The 24399-nt window shown below is 39.5% G+C and overlaps 1 protein-coding gene across 4 annotated transcripts in view; it reads right to left on the reverse strand.

The window, feature by feature from the left end:
- The window catches only part of PTPN4 (protein tyrosine phosphatase non-receptor type 4), a 112289-nt gene extending 88573 nt beyond the window's left edge, over nt 1–23716 (reverse strand). For all 4 annotated transcript variants that reach the window (XM_065840809.2, XM_071810871.1, XM_071810872.1 and 1 more), the window contains exon 1: nt 23563–23716. The gene's annotated coding sequence lies outside the window, so the exon portion shown is untranslated. The remainder of the gene's footprint in view (nt 1–23562) is intronic.
- Nucleotides 23717–24399: the final 683 nt, after the last annotated feature.

The following is a 24399-nucleotide window of genomic DNA, read 5'->3' on the forward strand; positions in this document are numbered from 1 at the left end:
TCTGCAGCTCAGCCCAGTTTTCCCTGGAAGCAGCTGCAGGAGTCACAGGAGAAAGCAACAGGAGCGCTTTTCTGCAGAGTAGCATCCTGCATGGTGGTACCACACTCAGCTGAGGGCACAAAGCTCTGGTTCGTGCTCCCACAGATGTTCAAAAGAGATATTTTCCCAAATAGGGAAACACTCATCCAAAAATGCAGTGGCAAACTGAGATAGCAATAAGCTTCATTCATGTTGACAATGATGCAGGAGACAGCCCGGAATAGTAAGGCTCAAGAAGATTGAGCGCCAAGCCAAAACCAAACCACCAGCCACTTATTTTGGTTTTCCAGTTAATTCCTTCCTGATATAATTAGAGAACCTGTGACACAGATGACCAAGCTTGCCACATTATGAAGAGGCAAAAAAAAAAAAAAATCAACTCATGAAATTGAGAGAATCCTTTTCTCATTACAGCATAATAAATCCGTAGCAGATATAGAAACTGCTTTCTTTCATAGCATACAAAGGAGGTCTGAATACGTTCCATTTGCACTATGATTAGGGAGAGCACTGTAGCCAACAAAATCCAGATTATGCCTTCTGAACTCAAGCCACCATACCAGCATCAGCAACACTGAGTTCAGAACAAACACACTTCAGCAACCATCTGTCACTGTGGGCTGGTCAATACTGACTAGCCATCTAGATCTGACCACATAGTTGTTGAAATGGGCTGCCAGTATCAGAGTTCAACAGTATCAGAACTGTCATGGAATCAAGTAACACCAATAACATCCTGGCCTACCATGAAACTGTTGAAGTCTTCTGTGGAAAGGTACAATGACAGAATACAATTTATTCCCTAGATCCCAGGAAGGAAACCCCAGTGATACACAACAGGGAAGGTTTCTGTGGCTCCAGGAAGCTGCAGAGCAGAAACACAGATCAATGGGTCCCTTTATTGTAAAGGTTTGGGAAGTCCCAGCTTTGTCCAGTGCTGGAAAAGGTCCCCTCTTCTGAAGTCGGTGCTAGCAGGTCCAAAACTGAAGTCTGTGAAGCCAGAGAACAAGACAGAGCTGGCCCCAGCAGGATCGCTCGATTACTGAGGCTGCCTGGAATATTACCCACTGCCCATGAAACAGCAAGTGGCTGGAGTCCTGCACTATACCACTCCTTCAGTGCTAGGCGATGGTGGGGTGGCCCAGAAAGCAAGCTGAGGAATATCTGACTGTGCTTCAGCTCTGACTATTCAGAGGAAATAAATGAAATAAAGCCTGTCCTTTCCAGATTCAGGAGCTGGTGTCAGGATGCTCTGGCAATTTCTTAAAGAATAGAGCATGATGTTATGTGCATCAGAGAAAGAAGCATTTATAAAGAGTTTATTAACACTACCAGCTTTTCCTTTCAAAAAGATTCTCCCATTCTCCGAGAACAAGCACACCATGTTTATTTACCAGAAGGTCACCCAAAAGTCTCTCTCAAAAAAAGAGAATTTCTCAGCAGCCAGGAGTATGAGGAATCTACAGTGCCCATCCAACAATGTGCTGCTCTTAAACTCTTAAAGCTGAAGCCTAGAGAGCAGAAATCCCTGTTATTTAACACAAAACCAGCAAGAAGCTTGTGTCTGCTACTGACAAGCAGGCAGACTGCTAGGAGCTATTCTGATTCTTTATGAAGAACATGAGCATTATTAAATAACAGACATGTCCATCTGTCCTCTGTAAGTATACAAAGAGAAACGCAAATTAGAATTTCTTCACAGTGTTAGATCATCCACCTTTCTCTAAGAAAATCTGCTGGGGAAAAAAAAAAAAAGGAGAGAAAGAAAGAGGTGCCAACTAGACTGAACAAGTGCTGACAGAGCTCATGGAAGTGCAGAAAAATCTCATCTAGCTCTCAAAAAATCCAAAATAAGTAACTGAAGAGCACAGATACCTAAACCCACAGCTTACGCATACTTTGTGGTAGGCTTTGTTTCTTAACAGATATACAGGCTACACTGCTCGTACATCTCTCTGGCACATGGTGGTCACTACAGCAAAATAACTTACAGTGACAAAAATATTAGTGGTTGTTCATTGATGTATATTCTATTAAGCCACTTTGTAAACTTGCTGTTACACTTCTCTGAAACATGATACAGGAAGATCCTGCCAGCTGAAGTAGGAGTAGCCACACCACCATTACATGGCAAGTTTTAATAACACAGCAAGCCTGGCTCTTACATCTCATCTTGCAATTCCATGGACTGTTGAATTTTTAGTCTGAATCACAAGGGATAGGAAAGATCTTAAAGTTATAGTTTTTTGAATATTTATCTGAAATTCACTTTCGGAGATAGTGTGTTTTCCTTTTTTTTATTAGCTTCACCAAGTTCCTTTCAGTTTTCTATTGAATGTGATAGAGAATAAAAGAGAATACAAAATGGTTTTCCAGAATAACTTTATCAGAGTTATGGGAGACCAGAGAGCCTTTACTTAAATGCCTGTTTTCAGAACACTTACAAATAAAAATACGACATCTATGGAAGTACATAAAATCTAGGCAAGGCAGCAGGGGAGAAATAAAAAACTATTTGACAGCAACATTTAGCTAAAGAGAACACAACTGCTATCTCTGCTGGCAGCAATTCAAGAAAAATATTACCTCAGGAATCTGGAGCAACTCCTGAATGAAGATCATGTCTTCCCTTCAGCAGGGTAAAGAGAACAGCGTTCAAGGTCTCGTGGAAAAGAGTGTGTGGTAGGACCCATCTTATCGGCAGCAGCACAGAATGGATGCAGGCTAAAAAAATATTATATGACTACTGAAAATAGTAGAAAGGCGACAGTTAGAGCTCTCAGGCAGGGGAACGCTGCCAGCCTTATGACACAGGCATCAGCTCCCCAAGTGCACACATAGTAGGACCTTAGGATATTTTGGGGGGAGGTGTAAAGATCATGGGACATAAACCCACAAAAAGGCATATTTATTTACATTTTACATGCCACAGAACAGTCTGCTTTCCATTTCTGATTTGGGATTATACTTCGAGAGACTGGAATTCAACAGTTCACCTTCATCAGGGGAGTGCATCTAATTCTGGTATCAAAGTTTGGAAAGTGACCTGTTTACTGAAAAAGCCTAATACTGAATTATCATCTGTAGCCAAAGTAAACTCATGTTTGTTTCTGTGCATTAAGCTCCAATTTTTGTCTTTGTGGTTTGATTTTTGAAAGAATCAGAGACTGATCATTTTGTCCTACAAATAAATGGAAATTTTAAAAGCCAATAATCAGGATTATGATAGCCAGAAAACACACATGGACAACACGATGAACTATATAGCTCAGATGATTGACCAGAGGGCAATTAACACCACTCTTTTCTGAAAGGACGTCCACAGCTGGATATCAAAGCCAGGCTGCAGAAGTTGTCTCAATGGTGTGATCATGCTGCTAAACAATGCTGCTTTTTCCGTTACATTTTTTCCAAGCAAATAAAAGAAAAGCAGGAACATAATTTACCTGAATCTTTATAAAACAACAAAAAGATATTGTTAGGTTAGGTGAAACATTTTGAGACTTAAACACATGCAGATGCACCATTACATAAAGTTTTACATAGAGCCAGAATGTCTATTTACCTGGCACTGTGGGGGTATGCAGAATTTGACTTAAATGTGTATTCATATTCTTTGTGGGCCTTAAACTAAGCTCAGATCTAAAAATGCCCAGCTTTGCAGGTAACAGATTCAGATGTATATTTCACTATTTCAGAAGTGGTTTAATAGCTATAGAGTAAAATGTACCATACCCTCCTCCACCAAAAACAAACAAAACACCCCACACTTTTATGCTGCTATTAATAACTTGATTGCAGATAAGTGAAAGGGCATCTCCACAGACTAATGAAAAGGATGGAATTATTTAGAGTGCCTTCTGATTCCAGGGAAATGAAACACAAAATTATGTGTTTTGAAGGTATCCAATCCCTGCTGGAAAGACACTACGAAAGCAGATAAGGTTATATCACACCTTTCTTGTCGTCAATGATTCTAGCAAAATGGCTTAAGTCTTTAAAATTTCACACTAGACTGTATCAGACTGTGCTGCCTTGGATAACTACTGATTTAAATAATTCTTTTGAAACTTATACATATTCAACTCCAACAGCTTATCAGTCTAAACCTTATCTTAATTACATAACAGGCATCTCCAAATGATGGCACAGGTTTGACTAATGATGCCTACCCAAATGGTTTAAATAAGAGGTTTTCAACATACCCTGAGGATGACAGGTTCCACCTCCTGTACACACTGAGAAATGGAGGTGTCTACTGATGTTGATATTGATTACTTATTATAAGGAAGAGATGAATAAGCAACTTTGGAAAATATGGTAATACAATATGAGTGAGAATTAGAGAGATTAAGGAAAAACACACCAGAAACCAGGATTTCCAGAAGTAGGATATGATCACGTCAGAGACAATTAGACTTTACTCTGATGAACTCTTTATTTTGACATAGCCTGGCACCGCTAGCTAAAGCAGCATTCCTAACCCACTCCTGAGTCTGGCCACCCTTTTCCAGCCTTGCATCATCCTCTCCCTACTGCTGACTTAGCCATTTGTACAGCCATATGGTAAACCAGAGAGGGGAATTAAGAAACAACACAATTCTGGCAAAATTCTGTTTCAGTCAGACCAGTTCCCCAATATGTTTCACTGTGCAGCGGCGTAAGAGCTACAGCAGCACAAGGAAGACAGCAGGTGGCCATGAAGGGAGGAAACTGCTTCTTCCGTGGTCAAAACAAGGAAAAACAAGGCAAGTAAATGTATTAGCATCCAGCCAAGTGAAGACCATTCATTTTGGTAAAAGCAAGTTCAACAGAAGAATAAAACAATAGAAAATGGTGAAAAGGTGGAGGAAAATGTAAAGAGAAATTCAAAACTGAGGTTTTAGATTGTGTATTTACTGGATTTGGGGCAGAACACAACTGGATAAAATAGGGTGATAGCTACAGTAGTTGATGGATGAAATATCATCTTGTGTATACCTAAAACTATTGCATCATTTCTCTACTTATCTGCTACTGACCACCCTTAAAATCTCCTTCATTATTTAGGTCTCTTTCACCAAAGAATGCACAAGGACTTGCATAGAATACAACAAACAATGACAATGAAGAATAGTCGGGAAGAAACAAGCGGCATGTGATTTGTTTTGTGGTGTCTGAATCACTAATTTGAATTTTGTTTCAGGAGGTGCCAGGGGAAACATTAAGACTATAGTGTTAACACACACAATTCTGGAAAGGTCAAGTTTCCCAAAACACTATGAAAACCCAGTGATAAAACATAGTCAAAGCCTTAATGTGAAAGAGGTGATGGAATTTGACAGAAAACTGCTCTAAAAGGCTCACTGCACCATTTCATCTGAAGGTGGTACAGTATCCAATATATCAAAGAAAACTGTATGGTAGTTATCAATACACACATCAGAAGCTTTACTGGAGCTCTACTTAACTATAAAAAGGCTTGAAGAGAACACAAACTCAAGTGCCAAGTCTGACCTAAACCCTTCGTTTTGCTTGTGCTTTACAGAGGTCTTCAGGAGTACAAGGTGTTTTAATACAATCCATATTGAGCAGCAAGACTCATCTTACTGTGTCTGTACTGGTAAAAGGCTTACATAGAACCCGGTATTTGCTGCACTTTCTCACTTCCAATTTATATACTCAGTAGGCGTACAAAAAAAAAATAATCGCCTTTTATCCAAGGATCTCAAAGAGTTTTACTGAGAAACAATATTTCTGATTTATAAAGGAGTAGAATGAGATGCACAAAACTGAGTAATTTGCCTGTCATTACACAGTGAGTCAGTGGCAGCAGCCCACACTGGTCATACATCTCTTGCTGTTCTTATCAGGTACTGGCACTAGATTAAGGTCTTTTATAATAGTTACATGCCATATGTATTAACAACACGAATCTCACTATTTCAAATTTATGCTTGTTCTTTCTTTTGCTATGAACACTAAAGCTTATCCAACGCACTCTATTTAAAAGACAACACACTAGTGGCTTGCTTTTTTTTTTTCTTCAGTCTAGTACTTCATTGCTTGAAAAACACCAGAAATGCTTTTGAGTTTACCGTGAACATTTAAAAATAGTTACATCTTGTACAGAATAAAAGTTATAACCTCCAGCACCTACATATTAAAACCAAACAAACCCAGGAAACTGATTTCTAACAGTTCCTATGTGGCTACACCAAGGAAGGTTCACTGTACACATGACCTATGTCTTGTACTTCTTGTTATTCATCACTCTCAGAATTACTGGGTTTTGGATCTTTAATCTGACCCAACACAGCACTCAGGTTCTTATCTGCAGTGCTGTGCCAGTCCTTTTGATGCAGAATTTTTTTCCCCATGGTATGAAAAGTGACTACTGCACAAGGGGTGGAGAAAGAATGATGATGACAGTACAAACGAACAAGGAACAATAATACATAAACAAAAGATAAATTGTTACAAGAAAGGTTAATTTATGCAATCCAAAGAAAAAATTTATTCTAGTTAACAAGCAATCCTTAAACCCCATAAAAGTCTATATTATCCTTTTAGTATATCATCTTTGGCACGCAATCACACAAAGCAGTTCAGTAAAGACTGGATTTTATCTCCATCAATGACTCTGGCAGACCTTTCAGAAAGACAGACTTTCCTGCTATAATTGGTGCTGATACACTTTTCTACAATTAGTCTCTCTGGCAGAAACTTTCACTTAAGTTTCCATTGTTCAGTTTTACCACTTGCCAGAATATGGCTGGAATCTAGACTTTTAATGCACAATCATTTTTTCTTATCCTGCAGATGTCCAAGTCCAAATAGATAAACACATAATGCAAATAACCATTGACAGTTTTGCCAATAAAAGACAAAGCATGATATTCTGATATATGAAAGTAAAAGAGAGATTAAAGATATTCTGCTATGAAGAATTTCATTCCAGTGCATTTAATATAATTGGTGTAAGACTTTCAACTTGGGCTGTAGGAAGTGGAGTAGGCAAGGCCGAGTTGATTATGTAACTGACAATACACCTTTTCCTACCTGAAAATACCATGTCGCTGTACAGGGATGGACTCCCAAGTCCTGTACGAATGCCCAGTTGTGGGTAAAGCAGAAAAGAAACAGCAGAAGGAAGAAATAAAGCAGGATCTCCTCTTTCCCTTCAAATTTCTGTCATTATCAGCTGTTTCTAACAGTTATTTGAATGCAGCATCCTAAATCTTCACCTGTCCCTGCAATTGCTTCTGCTGTGCCCCACGCTAGTCAAAAACCCATCAGCCAACATCAGCAATGATAACCCGGCTCTATCACACCCTGGCTACACCAGGACATTACAAGTACTGAGATGGTGGCACTGGAATTAGGAGGGTAAAGGCAATGAAAATGGATGAAACAATCAGCCTCCAGGAACCATGCCAGGCTCCCTACAGGTTTGGGGAGCTGCATCACCCATACATATGCTCCTAAATTTCTCTTCTCAACAGTAAGGCCCAAAACCTTTGTAAGTGAAAATCTAACATAATAATATTACTGTTCAGAAAGGTTCTGATGTATGAACACAACCCTTAACATGTCAGTGAACATATACACTCCTCTGAAAAGGCAAAGTATTAATAACATTTAGAATAATTTCATTTAAAAACACATGCAGGAATCTGCATAGACATAGAGAACTTTGCTTCAAAGGGGTTTACAGTGCTCAAGGGATATATTACTGCTATACTAAATCAGAAGAGTTGAGGGGACACAGGCTTAACTATGCCTGGTTGCATTAATGTCTTCTGGAAAATGATTACACCAGGCATCATTCTAGGTCTTGAAACAGTAATTGCTACAGAAGAAAAATATTTATACATAGTAACAAATGTTTAATTGGGCATGGGGGAAGGTGAAGCATTAAGATCCCTACATATATTTTTAGCTGCACCTATCTACTAGACAGCTTAGTTTTAGGTTACAAGTTGTAAGATGCCTTTCAGATGGCAAATTAACTCTTCAAAACCATTTACCCGATTTAGAAACCTGAGTTTTCTTTCTAAAACAAACACAGAGATTGACACTGAAATAATACTTTAAATTTATTTTCCAGAACTGCTGTAAGTGCTGTAATTTTTGAATTATCACATGAAATATATTCACCTCTTAACCTGTTCTATACACATTGATATTCTGTGTTCCCACGTATTTTGATAGTTAAGATGTTTAAAACACATAAAAGACTCCAAAAGAAAGAAAAAAATAAAGGATGCCTCCCCCAAAAGGGCAAGACAAATCAGTTCAGATGTTTGGGTTTCAATCCAGTTTACTAAAACTCTAAACCATCTTTTTCTTTCTCTCTTCTTTCCTTCTCTAACATAATACAAAACAGCAATCCTAAAGGAAAGGCAACTCAGCATTTAACTATAATGCACAATACTTTATGAGAAATCCTGTTGGTATACACAACTTATATCGATGTATAGACCACCAAAAACCTTTCAAACATCCGTAAGGTTTAAAACACATGGTCAGCTCACCTTGACACACTGTGGGCCTTGAAAATGTGTTTGAGACAGCCAGACCAGTGACTGGACTAGATGTATCAAAGACTCTATAAAGAACATTATTTATTCCTCACAATTACTAAAATTACATCAGTTGCTCAGAAACAAATAGGTTGTTTCCCCTTCCTATTTTTTCCAAACATTAAAAAAAGTATAACAGACGGATAATCTTATTATAAATGCTGTAAATCTGAACTAGGACACAAATGTTAAGGGAGAGCTGCAATTAGTTTTACTGCCACACTATACCATCTGACAGTCAAATCCAGATGTTTGCGTTGATCAGCCTTTTATCTGCCCTAATAGGGCACTGAGTAACAGCATTCTTTTTCACAGAAATGGGGATAGAACTAGAATTTCTCTTATGACCTCAGCTGATTTCAGCACAAATCTCCTGAAGAGGCCATTATTTCAGTTTGTTGCCATAAACTTCATAAACCAGGATATCCACCTATAACCCAGATTACTGTTAAAACTAAGTTTCTAATACATATATTAAAGTCATAAACATGTCTTATGAATTAGAATCAAATTTATGTAATTCCTTTTAAAAAAAACTAAGACATTACAAAACTCTAGTTTCCAGGTGCATTCTCATACAAAAAGGAAGTCTCAAACAACTGCACACCAGAAACATTCTAAACTTTTAAAAGATTTATATACTTCTTATAAAATAGTTTCCTACATACCTTTTACAACACACTTATATTCTACAGACACTAATGAATTTGACCCTATTTTACCTTGACAAGTTTACCAAAAAAAAAAAAAAAAAAAGTAAAAATTCTGCATTGAAACTTTTCTTCCAACATATCCACAGTCACCCCCAGCTGGTGCTGTGCATGAAACTTAAGACACTCTATCCCCAATTCACGTTATCCAAGACAGTAATAAACATCATTAGCCAATGCAATTCAGGTGCAACGACTGTCAGGTACTCCTGCTCTGACAGTGAACCTCTAATAAGTATTTGGTGAGTTAGCCTTGCTCCCAGCTGTTATTTACATTAATAGCAGTGTTCCCCCATTCCTCTCCTACTTACAAATTAATGATTCCTAAAACCAAAGAAATGGTTTTATGCTTTCAATACTTGATTTGGCATTATTAAATTGTACTGATTCTTTTAGTACTCAAATCTATGAGTTTTTCTTATTTTCCCTTCAGGATAATCCAGACCTCTGAAATATGAAAAAAATGTTCTGAACTCTGCATTATCTACAGTTTTTAATAAGAAGAGACATAATTCTTTCACCAAGGTTATTAATGAATGCAATGAGACACGATTAATTTCAAGACTAATTTTTGAAAACCATGACTAATAATCTTTCTCCATCCTATTAGCTGCTCTTACAGTATAACTGTTCGCAGTCTTCTCTTTGGTCAGCTTCTGATCCAAAGTATGCTTTTTCTACTAATCCCAGTCATTTTCACAACCCCTCATAGGCACTGTATCCAGTCATTTACTGAAATTTAGATAAGATCTCCTTCGTTTCCAGTAACACAAGTGTAAATTTACGGAGTGGGACCACAAACCACATTGTGTCATTTGTATCTTCAGCACATAAGAATGACATTTATTCTTAAAAATGTAGTTGGAAAACTATTTTCTGAAAACATACATTTCTTTTATAAGTTTGGTCAATATCTATACTCTATCAAGCAGGCATAATCCCCTGCAAAAACACAGGAATTGCATACAAAGTGGCATAAACCAATTATGCAGAGGAGGATCTTAGAAGATAAGTGGGAAGGAAAGAGTATTTTTAGTAGGTCATAAGATACAAACATAAACCAACTATGTCATGCTGCTGTAGAGAGGGAATTCCACTTATGAGGATGCTTAGTCAGGCACACAGTCCACAGGACAGATGAAGGCCCTTCTCTCATGCTGCTCAGTATTGCAAACGCTCAAATGGATTCATTTTTAAGCTTCCAGAAAAGACACAGATCAATCAAGAACAGCCAAGAGACTGTTCCAGTTCCAAGCAGAACCAAAAGCAAATACTTGAAAATGCACAACAGTGATAAAACAGAAGTAATTCAGATTGCTTCACCCGAGACTGCAAAAATTGCATGTATTATAGTTTTCAAGCACTTGAAACGCAATTTTTTCTCCATATATAGCTGATGAAGTATTTATTAAGAAGCCTAAACGTAATACCAAGTAGATATTAGATTCTTTTTTTTTAATGATATGGAGGAGAGCAACACCCACAGACAGAAGCAGGCAGAAGAAAGCACTTATAGAAATGGAATGACAAGTACAAAATACAGTAAATAAGACTGTCAGAAGAATTTACTCCAAATTTAGGACCATATTTTTTTCTCTGAGGTAAATTTCTAGCCACTTGTTCTACAAACCAGGTATAAGAAAACTCAACCAGTTCAAAACAGTCATAGAGCAGAGCTACAAAACATAGTCTGCAGGATCAAGCAATGAAGTCTTTGTTCCTCTATACCAATAACATATTTTAATACCTCCATGCTTCAGGTTTTCTGACAACTACTCGCAAGAGCTGGGAAGACTGTTTCTTTCCCTGTCTTCCCCATCTCTTTTACCTATTTCTTTCCTCTTCTGTTTCTCCTTCCTGCATCCAAAACAAGCTACAGATGCTTTTCTCCTTTCCACTGATACATTTGGGATTGGCTACATAAAAGCAGCAGTGCAAGAGGGGATGGATAATACCCACAATGGTTTCAAGGAAAACACGAGGCATGTGGTTTGTCTTGCTTACTCTCATAAGCTAGGTTTCATGAAGAAGCAGAAGACCCACAAACCTAAAAATACATAGGAATGCTTGCCTTCAGACAAATCTAAAAAGCCTTTTTTGCCCCTTTACAGAACCCATTTTCTCTTACAAAACCATCATTTTTGGATGTTCATTAATATTTCTTCCACTCTGGCTTATGTAGCAGTCAAATACCAATCATATATGAGAACACAGGAAGGACTAGAGTGTGTTTCAAGAAGAAAACTGTGTTGAATAAACTTGAGACATTAGGCTCACAAATTATGTCAGCAGCGTTCCATTATCTTGTTCTGTAAATGCTGAACAGCCAGGGAAATTAAAATAAGCTTCAGGTTGCAGTGACAAAAGTAAGATTTGGTGTGCCTATCAGTCAGTTGAAATACAGACAATACCATAGCAACTTTCTGGATGCTTGAATGACATTAAGTGTCTCTACAACTACCTGAAAGGAGGTTGCAGCATGGAGGCTGTTGGTCTCTCTTCCCAAGTAGCAAGTGATAAGACAAGGAGAAATGGCCTCAAGTTGCGCCAGGGAAGGTTCAGATCGGATATTAGGAAATTTTTTTTTCACGGAAAGAGTTGTCAGGCATTGGAACAGGCTGCCCAGGGAAGTGGTGGAGCCACCATCCCTGGAGGGGTTTAAAAGACATATGAGGCTTTTAGTGCTAGAGTTATCTTATGGTTGGACTCAATGATCCGAGGGTCTTTTCCAACCTAAATGATTATATGATTCTAAGTGAAAGCAGCTGACTCAAATGCAATCTGAATTAGACAGAAGTGGGAAAAAGAAATGGGGAAGCACTTTGAGGAACCAACAGAAGGTCTGACTTCACTTCCTCTATTTTTTTTACTTTTTTAAAGATAACACCATGACAGCACTCAAATCCTAAATGCATGTAATTCCAAGTGACAACGCTAAGCACTAATGGAACTGCAGTTATGACACTGTCTGTCTTACTAGTCTTGCTCCTCACCATGCTCTACCATGCCTCTCTTCCCCCTCAAAATCATTAAAACCTTCCTCAAGGTGCAGTAGAAGTTTAACCTGCATAGTCTTTCCACTCCAAATGTTAGGAGAGGGAAGGACTAGAGGCAGACACTACTTCCCTCCCTCTCCACTTTGCCGAAATGTTTCTCAGTTGCCAAAACACACGTACACCACCAGCACCTGCTCACATGACAAGGTAGATGAGGATGGGACTGCTGATCTGCATCTCAAGGTAACGGGAGGGGTAGGTGGCAAGTCTCAGCACCAGTGGCTTCACAACATGAAATGCCATGAAGCAGTTCCTAACACCACCTCATCCTCCTCAAACAGAACCAGACCTGCTGGTGAGCAAGAATTAGGAGATTAGGAGGGTGGGGGAAGGCTAAAGCCCCTGCTGGTAACTTGGCTTTGTTTTTCAAACTATCAGCAATAGCGAAAAATAAAACATTAATGATGAAAAATCCATTAATCAATGAGTACCCTCCTGACAATCAAAACAAAGCTCAGTTTCCTTCTGGATGTGCTTTCCACTCGAGATGATAATACTGAACTACCTGACAGAACCTGTGCGCAAAAGCTGCCCAAAAGGCACAGCACTCAAGAGGCCCATTTGCAGGGCATTGAGCACTCCTGAACGCAGTGCTGTATTACATGTCATATCATCTTGTTATCCATTTCAGGCTGTTTCAAAAGAAAAGAAGCATCAATTTACTAAAGCTTCTAGGGTGATGAAAAAACTTCCTTTGAGACCATCTCACTTTCTATAATCCACCCAAAAACTTCAGGATCAAAAGGACTGCTACAGCTGACATAGCCTGAGGTGTAATGCAAATACTAAAGGCTGAAGTACTTCCAAGAGAAGCCTGTTCTGTCGCAGGTTGGTTAATTCTGTGGTTGTTATACTCAGGAAATTGAGCATTTCAGAGGAGAGGATATGCTTGACATCGTATGAATTGAACAGACAAAAATTAATCTAACTGTATTCCTTAAAGTTTTTTTTTTTTTTTTAACTATTTTAATTGCAATACAGGAATAGGAGACTATGCTTAACATTTGGTTGACCTTTGAGGACAAATCCACCAGCGAATATTTCACTGACAACGTCTACACAGAGCTGAATATGCAAATTAAAATGAATAGAGCTTCATGAAAAAGATAAAAATTACACTGTTTTGGAACGCCAAATGTAAATACATCATTTTCAAATGAAACTGTCAAATATCTTGTTGTAGCGGCAAAAACCAAATCACTATGCAAAATGATAATACAAGAAAAGTCAATTGTATGTTACTAATAATAAATGCTCTTGTGGCTTTTGAAGTCACAAAAACTCTTGGCTGAATTGAAGCATTGATTTCTGTAGTTATTTATGTGCAGTTCCTATTAGAATTCTATTGAATTCCTTGAATGGTGAATGGAAGTGCTTTTGAAAACACACACAAAAACTGTTAAACAAGGGACAAAATAAATGGAAAGCGTAGTGTTGCCAAAAAAAGTTTCAAAAAGTCAACAGAACATTTCAACATTTTTTTGAAGTGCAAGCATGTACAACGCTGTTTGGCAGGAACTATTAAGTCCAACACAAAAACAATATACAAAATACATTTCCCTACCTCTCTTGAAGAGGAAGCATGAACACTGGTATTTGCTTGTCAAATATCATTTAAAAAAATCTTGGCATACCCTTCAAGTACGTTCTATCGTAAAACATGGATTTATTGTTTTAGAATTTCAAAATGTTATCACTCCATCCTTTTGCCCACTGTATAGCAATATGAAGATACTTTATTTAGCATGTTTATAGATATATCTGAGTATACAATTATATTATGGACACTAAACACATCAACTTGTGAAAAGCTTATTCCCTACTGATTTTAGGCCACATGAGTTAACAGTTAACAGTTATTAGGAATATATATATATATATTATAAAACATTCTCTGCAAATGCTGGATGTGCATTGAAGGCTTGAGATCTGGGTCCTTAATGCTGTCATTCATAACCATTCATTCATTTTTATGTCATCCTTAATACAGTCAAGCATTTATAAGGTAACTGGATGGAGACGAGTCTGTTGTCTAGCAAGGAACCCCACCTCAACTTCAGAAATGTTAGGCCTTTAAAGCACAATTTGCTTTCTATTAATTGTACATAACAAATTGAGCTTCAAGCACAATTCCATACTTCAGAAGCTCCAACAAAAGTAACACTAATTTGTCAACTTTTTAAAAATTTTTATGTAGGCACAAATTTTATTATAAATGCAATAAATGGCCACTAGGAAGGGCATCTCTTCCTTTTTAGAGTTTTGCTTTGAAATCTGACAATGTATTATGGTTTAACATTAAATGTTATGAAAATAAATATATTTATACATTGCCAAAAGGTTTCACTGTGGCTTTTTCTGAGTACTAATTATAGTCATTTAAATGTGAAAAGCAGATTTTTAGAATGTGCCTTTCCATTTACAACAGAGAAATAATAGCGTTAAGAAGTTTATCTTCAGAACTTCCGTATCAGCCTATCTTTATTTTCACTGAAGACCACATCTGTCTTCTCATAGACCTAAGAGTGGAAAGTAATGAACACTTCTGAAAAAAAAAGAAATCTCATCACAGAGTGTGCTTCTCTTTAATGACTTAAGCAGCCAGTAACTTATCTTGAAGCAGCTTAAAATTGTTATAATAGCACTACTCAGCAAACGTAAGGACTCGTTTTTCCTATTTTTCCCATTTACTCATGGCACAATAATTCTGCTGAACTCCAACAACTATTTCTATTTTGGGGAATCCAGTGATAATTTGCAGTTATACATTTTTCTCCCTAGCATGATGACACGATTTGCTATTACATGCTGCCCTCAGATGAGGGATCAATCTCTGGAGATATAACACAAGTCAGGTCTATGGCTTATTTTACACAACTGCTAAAACACGCACAATTGTCATGGCACAGCAGGTGCAGCAGAATGTAAAACATATTCAGAATCAACACGGGAGAATTAAGTGGAAAATGCCTTTTGCAGATACCAGAGTAACTAAAATAATTTCCCAGAACAGTTAGAATTAATCTGTTTGGAAGACACAGGAAAAGAAATTCTGCAGAGGTAGACTGAAATATGCTTACATCAAGATAACTTAGAAATAGAAAACCGAGATTGCACAAAGTACCTTTATTGGCAACATAAATTCTATTCAAAGGTGGCTAAATGTTACCTGAAGTTTCAGATGTTCATCATGTTTCTCTTTCAAGTTCCTCTCTCATATACGTTTCATTAGTATAATACCTACAAAGCACTTTTATTTATTTTCTCAGGACTGTTATGGTTTTTAATGCCAAATAAGTTATTCTCTAGAGCACCCTTATTCAGAGAGGGATGCTTTTTATGAAAATCCTTCTGCAGAAAACATCTAGCATGAAAGAGCAGCATATAGGGCTTTCCTGTAAAAGGGCAGAGAACATGTGTAACGGGGGGGAAGGCAGCACCAGGATCATAAAAATGAGGCAATGCCTCTGCTGGTAACTACAACTGAGTCTTTTAATTCCCTACTTCAGTCTTATTAAATAGCTTACAGCTCTCTAGAGAATTTCTAATCTTTCATTTAATTAATCTCAAGAATGAAGTTCTCCTGTAGGAATTTCCTCTTAGAGGACTTTTTGTCAAATGTTAACTTTCAGTCTATTTTCTGTCTTCTACAGAGAAATTATGTTCCAAATGTAACTATATACATCCTCAATAGTTACCCTTGCCTCATTTTCTTATTCTATCTCAGCCTTTTAAAGAGCATGTTTTTGAAAGAGATATTTGAATTGATATGTCTATTATGCAATAAAACTTACTTAACTATAGCAAAATCTGAAAATAATCCCATTTCCGCAAGTGCAAGGACTGTGAAAAGTCAAAACTGGCTTTACAAAAAGAAACCAGGGAGCAACAACCGCATTCTGCCCCTCCCAGACACACACTCACACTAAGTCACTTCCCCCAGCAGATCTCAGGGCTGTAGAACAAAGGACTCAAACCTATACTAGGAGCTAAGGGAAAAGACCCAAAAAAAAAAAAAAAAGTAAGCAGATCACACCGTACAGGAAAGCAAAGCAAAAAATAGTAAGTTTTCCTGACAAATTTCTCCAAAATTAAATTACTCCTCAGTCCCAAACATAAAGATCTGAAGGTTTAAAAACTGCAGGCCACTTCCAAACTGAGTGGTTTATGAATTTGACTTATATGGTATATTTTAATTTAGCATAAAATGAAAATTGAAGTAAAATCTTAATTAGTAAAGGGTTAGAAAAAAAGTAAAAAAACTCTCACATCATTAATGTTCTGTCCCTCCTTACCTAGCTGCATACATACTGAACTTGAGAAGAGATGCTAGACGCATGATTAGAAGCAACTGTATTAGCCCTATACTGAAACACCTAAATCAGCAGCATAATCCAAGCTCACAGAAAACAAGGGAGCTGAAAAATATTCAAATGAGGTCAGGAGACTTGCTGATATTGAAAAAAACACACACACAAAACAAGAAAACAAACAAACCAACCAACCACAACACCCAGCACTACCATATTCACCTTTCCTTTTTAATTGTGGTTTCCAAAACCTTATGCATTTTTAATCACGGCAGGGCAGCTGTTCTTTTCCTCTTTCCTCTTTTCTCCATTCAGACTTAGACTAAGGTGATACATCCCTTCAGTTTTACAGAGACAGTCAGATTTCAGTCTTTCAGACACTACATTTGGAAAGGGCCTTCCAAACTGGATTTAAAGAGATCAGCTCCATGGAAAGCAGGTGCATTCCAATGAGCTAACAGGATGCAGGATCTTCTTACACAGTCAACATGCGAGCCTAAAACATACTAAGTGTGGAATTACTTGCAGATGAGGATTCCCAAGACTCACCCATGGCCTCATTTGCACTCAAATACTAAAAACAGACTGTGGCATCAATCGTAAAAGCAGACTCCTTCCCAAAAAAGCCAAGAAGCTCTTCCAAGCAAAGCCTTAATAGCAGTTTGGAGGTTACAGGCCCCAGTGATTTAAAACTCAAATGCCATGTTCTATAAAATTTTATTTTTAAGAAGTCAAACTAATTGATACATGTCCCTTCTCCTGAAGTACACCTTTTCTAAATAGAGGCACCATATGAACTCAGTAAAACATTTTAAAAACAGTACTGAGGCTATATGCAGTTTAGAAACACAATACAAAGCTAGGACATGAAGAGCACATACACAATCTGTATGGGGAAAATACAACTTACAATGCAGCACATCACTGGTCATCAGCACTGGTCATCTTCAATGCTATCCACACATCAAAAGACAAAAATATCTCTCACTGCTTTTTCAGATGACAATAAAATCTTGTTGCAATTATCAAGACAGACAAAGTGACATGGTAATTTTAACTCTCTCCAAAGCCAATTTTTCATGGAAAAAACGACAAGTTTTTTTCTCCAAAACACTTCGAAATTCACTGACAAGATGGGGGGCAGGGCGGGGAGAGGGTAGCGGAACACAACACTACAACAACAAAAAACACCAGTTTTATTGTGTGATTTTCCTCCTAAATTATTTTGCCTTTTCTTTTAAAGAAAGGTATCAAATCACAATGGCAAGATCTAGGAACCATCTTTTCCTGTCCTGAGAGAAATATGTCCCATAAAGAAATTATCTGTTCATCCAGACAAAACTGTGCTAACTTGGGAGTCCAGAGAGCAGTATTAGTGACAATTGTTCTTCCAATGACTGGTATATTTCTATGTGTTCTTACTGAAAAGGTGGTAATTTCTCTGCCTAAGGGACAGAGGAATTTAACAACATTGCTGTTTCTATTAAAGGCTGAACCATGAAGTTTGTTCAGCTTTGCACACCTATTGCCACAGACAAGAGGGAGCACAAGTTTCTGGTATGTCACACTTGAATCTCTTAAATTAAAAACACAGCTTTTCAGTGCATCAAATCCACTTACTTGACTCTTTTGCAAATACCACCTTCCACTGTGAAAAACACAAGAATCTTGCTTGCTAACCTTCTTCCAAGATAAAGTATGTTAGTGCATCTCTCTGAGACAAAGGAGCCACCGCAGGCTCTTATGTTTTACCAGCCACTGCTTTGGTTTCCATGAAAAGCTATCTGCTGCATATATAGTTTCAATTTCTGGTTTAAAACCTGACTGATGCTACAAAAAACAAACTGGAAAAATAGAATCTAAGAATAACTTTCTCATTTGAGAAAACATCTTTTATGTAACTTCAGTTGCACTCACTAGACACAGTTTCAGTGCAGTACTGATACAGCTTGTTTCTCACTTCTGTCTTTTGCAACAGACACAAAACATTGTTTGGGTTGTTTGGTCACTGGTTTATTTTCTGGCAGAGAGATGTTGGTACACAAACTGGCCAAAGGACTCAGGAAAAGCTAAAGTATGCTCAACTGTCTTTAAAGTTAATATCCTTTTAGAGACAACATAAGTGAGGACTTTGTTCAACCCAAACACAGTTAATAGGCATAAACTAAACCAATTTACGTTGTTACTCCTAAAACAAACAAACAAACAAACAAACAAACAACTCCTTACATTTAAATGAAGCTTTTTATTTAGTTTGTGAAAACTAACAAACAAAGTAGCAAAATCACATGCAACTAAAGCCTGCAGAGTGGTACATCATCCCCAAACATGCACCAGTTAGAACAAGGTTTTCAGCATTTAATACCAGATATTCACCTATTTTTAATATAAAGTCTAAACTCCAGGTTGACAGGAGAACTAAATACGTTCACCTTCAATCTAATCTACACCATTTCAATTTTAAAAAATCCAAGTAGGAAAATGTTAATCTCTAGCAGCACTACATTTGATTTCCATTTGAAGATTTGGGCTTTGGTCATGCAGAATAATTCAGTCACTATTCCCTCAGCTAGTCACCCTGCAGAAAATAAGGAATGGCCAGGAAGGTGACATAAAAGCATACATGCCATAGAAGTGGATTATCAATTTTACCCTCTTAAATCTTATGGATGGCCTGAAAACTCTTAAGTGGCAACCGCACTTCATTCTCTACTCAGGGAAAACGTTTCCCAGAGCATTCTTCATTACAGGTCGTAAGTACTCATAATTAAAAGACTGTTTATTTTTAAATGGATATTAGCCATTTCCCCCTTTCTCATGTAACTGTAGAAATGGGAATAACTCACAAACCATGCAAATAGAATTGCATTTAGCATCCAACTTGCACCTTACAGCTTGTCCAAGAAGTATGTCAGAAGAGGCCTAATTGCATCACCCTTCCAAGTCTTTTTTTGACGGTGCATAAGCCGAGAACGGACAAACTGGTTCAATTCTCACATTTCAAACGAAAATCCCCCTAGTTATGTCTGTCCAATCTACCGGAGCCATTATGCACCTATCAGCTGTAATATTCTGTAGCAGGTACTGGGACACAGTGTGTACAATCAGCACAGGCTTTAGTACACTGTGACACACATCACCATAAAAAGACCATATTCTTCTAACCTACATCTGGACATTCTAGTATGTCGACAAGTCAATAAAACTTCCGTGAAGACATTAACTACTGTAAACATGAAGTAATTTCTTTTGTAAGTGATAAATAGCAACAGTTCTCCAGTAATTCTAAAATCCTCCAAAATAAGAATGGAGATTTTGAACATATACCTGCAGATATGTAATTCTATGGCATCACAGAGCGAAATCCCAGAAAACTGCAAAATTTTAGAAATTATAGGCTCTCAAAAGCCTACATAAAATTCCCTTTGTACTAATTTGACGGATTACAAGTCCTCAAGTAAAAACAGCCTCTGCTCCCAAACAAGCATATATGAACAGCTGGCCTAGACGGCAAAGACCTGCTGTTGTATTATCAGGCCACTGTTCAGCTCTTTCGGTTTTGTCTCCTGCTCAGGCCACTCTCCCCTCCCCTTTTTCTTTCACCTTCACAGTTCCTTCTTTCAACTACAAACAATTTCATATTATATGCACTCACAAACTATTTTTACAGTTGTTTAGGCTGGAACACAATAAAACCCATAAGAATTTTGTCTGGCCATTTTATGAAAAGTGACAGCACCAGAGTGAAAGTGTGGTATTTAAAAAAAAAAACAAAAAACAAAAAAACAGCAGAGCCAGCCATCTGCCAAAAGATTCTCTTGTTTGACCATTTTTATAATCGGTGACAATGGAGATGAGGTGACACAGATTCAGGATGTGAAGGCACAGGGTTCATGTGATCTTCTACCAAATTTAAACCCAAACCAAGGGGGCAGGGAGGGACAAGACAGAATCAACTAATGGTAGCAGAATACAGACCACAGAAATGTGCTATTTATCAATTTAAGAGAAATAATCTAACATAGACTTCAACAACCAAAAAGCATGTATATGTCTACTATCTAAGTTTCGACCAGCTAAAAAGTTAGAGAATAATTTTTAATCCACCATAATTTTTAGAAGACACTTAACCAAACTCATGTACCTTGTCCAAAGGTCTAAACTGCCACGAGCAAGCCATTTGGTCTTTGTTTCCCATCTATAGATTAGTTTATGTCACTAAGTGAACCATCCTGAGTATCTTCCCCTCCAGCATATTCAAAGTTGTAACTTCCACTCAGTTCTCCATAATATGTTTGCAAAGTACACTGAGTATATGTGAACATAAATCAATGCACAAAACTTTTATGTATATTCAACAAAATGTTCATAACCCACCAAGGATAACAAGACCCTAGTGACATGGAACCTCCAAATGCTGACCAGGACCTGTCAGTATTGCTGAGTTACAGTATGAAAGCAATTAAAAAAAAAACCCTCTTTTTCACAAAATAATCAAGTCACAGACTACTGTATTAGGCTGTTACTCTGGGCACCAACCCTGCAGCTCTTTACATATGCAAAAGCCTATATGACACGCCACACAAATGTTAACAACAAAACACACACAGCAAATGCTCATGATAACCATCGGCCTGATGTCTACAGAATGAATGTTTGAGCTCCAGTTCCTGCAGCAAGTTTTGTGTAGGTGGATCCCACTGCCCCAACAGCGGTCACTGCAGGATCAGAGCCAAAATGATGCACCCTGAGTATTAACTTACCCTATGTTCCAAATACGCTAATGGCAATGACATGTAAATAGTACTACATGAACTCTGTTCATCAATAGAGAGGGTCATCCACTCTACAGAACAATTAGCATCACTGCTAAAACTGCAGGATTTTGCTTTTATTCATGTTCTGTAAACATAACAGCTAATAATAAACTAGGACTGGTCAAAGAAAAACAGTATAGGCTTAACTTTCCTGCTGCTACAGTGTAAGTACAACCAACTCTGAAAGTATTTTTAGCAAGGGTGTTCAATCAATACTGCTAAGTACAACCAAAGTTGGGCGTTAGCAGGACAACAGAAATGTAAAGCACAACAGCAAACAAAACATTCCATGGAAAATTTTACTGTACAATAAACAAACATAAAACTAAACCCTAGGTAGGTGAACTTGATGCCAAGCAAACGTAACTGCAAACAGAAAGAAAATGTACCAAAAGGTAAAATACTAATACATTTCTGCTTTTGAGGAAAATGCATTTGCATTTCAACATTTAAGCTAACTCAAAAATGCAAATAAAAACATGAACATAATCTGAAAATAAACAGAAACCGTAATCACAACAATATTATCTCAAAAAAACCAATCCAACAGTTGTATTTCTGAGTTTATAACGCATAAATGTGCCTGGGAAACTTACAGACGCACATATATGTATTTGTAAGCTTATCACCCGGAATCATATTTTATCAACATGGTGCAAGTCAGAGTCCTGCCAATATATAAAAACAACTTTTTAGGTCAGCGAAGCAATAAACCCATTGTGAAGAAAATGGCATCCATAAGATTATGATACTGAATAATTTATGTTTTGGAAATGAACTGGAAAACTTTGCTACAATATACACATCTACGGAGAAAATGGTTTTACCATTTCTGATCTAACTCATTCTTATATTCCTCTAACACATATCTATGATGTCACGAGCTCATAAATGTCTGCATGTGTGTGAACAGACCAGTGGCTCCCCCCATTACAGGGCAGTTACTTGGCAATAACAAGCAGACAAACATACACTCACAACCCACCCCCCACCCCCCCACCATTCAAAAGAGTTTAGCTCAGGGCAAGAGAAATGCCCCGTGGGTGAGAAAATGTATGTGCATACTGTAGCCTAACAATTATTCTTCAGCTGAGATCCATTAGCACTTCTGTAATACACAAATCACATAAATATTTCCTATCTCACAGTTAAAAATATTATAACAGCTTGGCCACACTGAAGTCCTGGAAGAGTATAAGTAGCAACAGAAAGTTCGTACACGTATATATTACATCTGAACAACGTATATTCTTTGAATAAGCAAGTAGTGGGAACATTTCACCTACACTGGCAGCTACCTAGTTTTAGCAACTAGCTCTTGGAGGTTTTTGAAAGGAAAAAGACGTTCTCCTTCCAGCTGGTGCTGCAACAGCACACACGAGTTAACCCATCACCAGGTACACCGAAAGCCTCTGTCGCATATAGCCACGCGATTATACAAGCCTTCTGCTGGAGGGAGATACTAAAAATGTACCAGAGGAATGCAACGACAGCACTCAAACCCATTTTCCCTGCCCATAACCAGGGCAACGTGCACATGTGCCTAGAAAGCACGGGAACGCAAACTTTCATATTAAACACACTAAAATAAATAACAAAAAAATAAATAAATATCCGTTTTGAGCGTTCAGCTGAGTTTACCACCTTTTACAGACCCCAACATGCCCCCGCCGCTCTCCCCGAGCGCTCCCGCGGGCCGACTGTCCCACTCCCCCCCGCCCCCAGCCCGCCCGACCCCCTCGGCCGGAGCGGGGCTGGCTCTCCTCGCTTTTCGGAGGAGGGGGAACAGAAGGGGCACCCCCACACACGCCTCCCACTCCACCAAAAGGGCTCTCGGCGGAGCCCCTCTCCGCCAGCGGCGACCTGTGCGCGAAGTTGCGGGGCGAGGGGGAGCGAGCGGGTCTGAGGGGGAGCGGGGCTAGGGGTGCGGCGGAGCCTGGGCCCCCACAGCCGGCGGGAAGGGGCGAAGGGGGGGGGTCACAGCAACGGAATGCGGCGCACAGCCTCCCCCCGCCGCCCCTCTCCCCCCCAGCACAGAGAGCCGGGCGCCCCGGCGGCCGCCTTACCTTCATATAAGAGCCACGTCCTTGCAGATGGAGTGGGGACGGCGGAGGGAAGAGGCGCGGGGGCTCCGCTCGCCGCTGCCGCCCCGCGACCCCCCGCGCGCGCACACGGGCACGCGCCGCAGACGCTCGGGCACCCGCCGCAGACGCTCGGGCACCCGCCGAGGCGCGCGCGCGCAACGCTGCACCGCAGCCCCGCGTGCGGGAGCGGGCGCGCCGCTCGCTGCCTTCAGTTCCCCCGCAGCGACCGCCCGAGGCGCAGCCTCGGCAGCAGCGGCAGCAGCCGCCCCGCGCCCAGCCGCAGCGGCGAGGACCACATCGTACTGCGGCGACTGGGCCGAGGGACCGGGACGGGGAGCAAGGGGAAGAAGGGACGGGGAAGCTCGGAGTGAAAGGCGGCAGATCCCCTCTCCGGCCTCTCCTCCCTTCTGCTCACAGCGACCGGCCAGAGGGGGCGGCGAGGCGGGAGCCGGGGCGCGGGCAGGGCAGGGCAGTGCCCAGCGGCGGGTCGGGGCGCTCCCTCACGGGGCACGGCGCTGCCTCACAGACACCGGTAGTCGCCCCGGCCGAGAGGCGAAAAGGACCGGGGAGGGGAGAGGCAGCGGAGCTCTACAGAGGCGCCCTCTCTGCCGGTGAGTGAGCGTATGTGGGGGAGAAAGGGGGAGGAACAGCAGCCTCCTCCCCTCATAGCCGCCCTCCCGCCTCATGCAGGCAGCACTGGCAGCATAGCAACCAACATGGCGGCTGCGCAGTCACCCGGCGGCGGGCGGGGAGGACAGGAGCCAGCCCGGTAAACTCGCGAGAGCCCAAGGGAAAAGGGGCGGTGACCTTTCCTTTTCA

This window comes from Patagioenas fasciata, chromosome 7 (genome assembly GCF_037038585.1).
Source record: "Patagioenas fasciata isolate bPatFas1 chromosome 7, bPatFas1.hap1, whole genome shotgun sequence".
Classification (NCBI taxonomy): Eukaryota; Metazoa; Chordata; class Aves; order Columbiformes; family Columbidae; genus Patagioenas; species Patagioenas fasciata.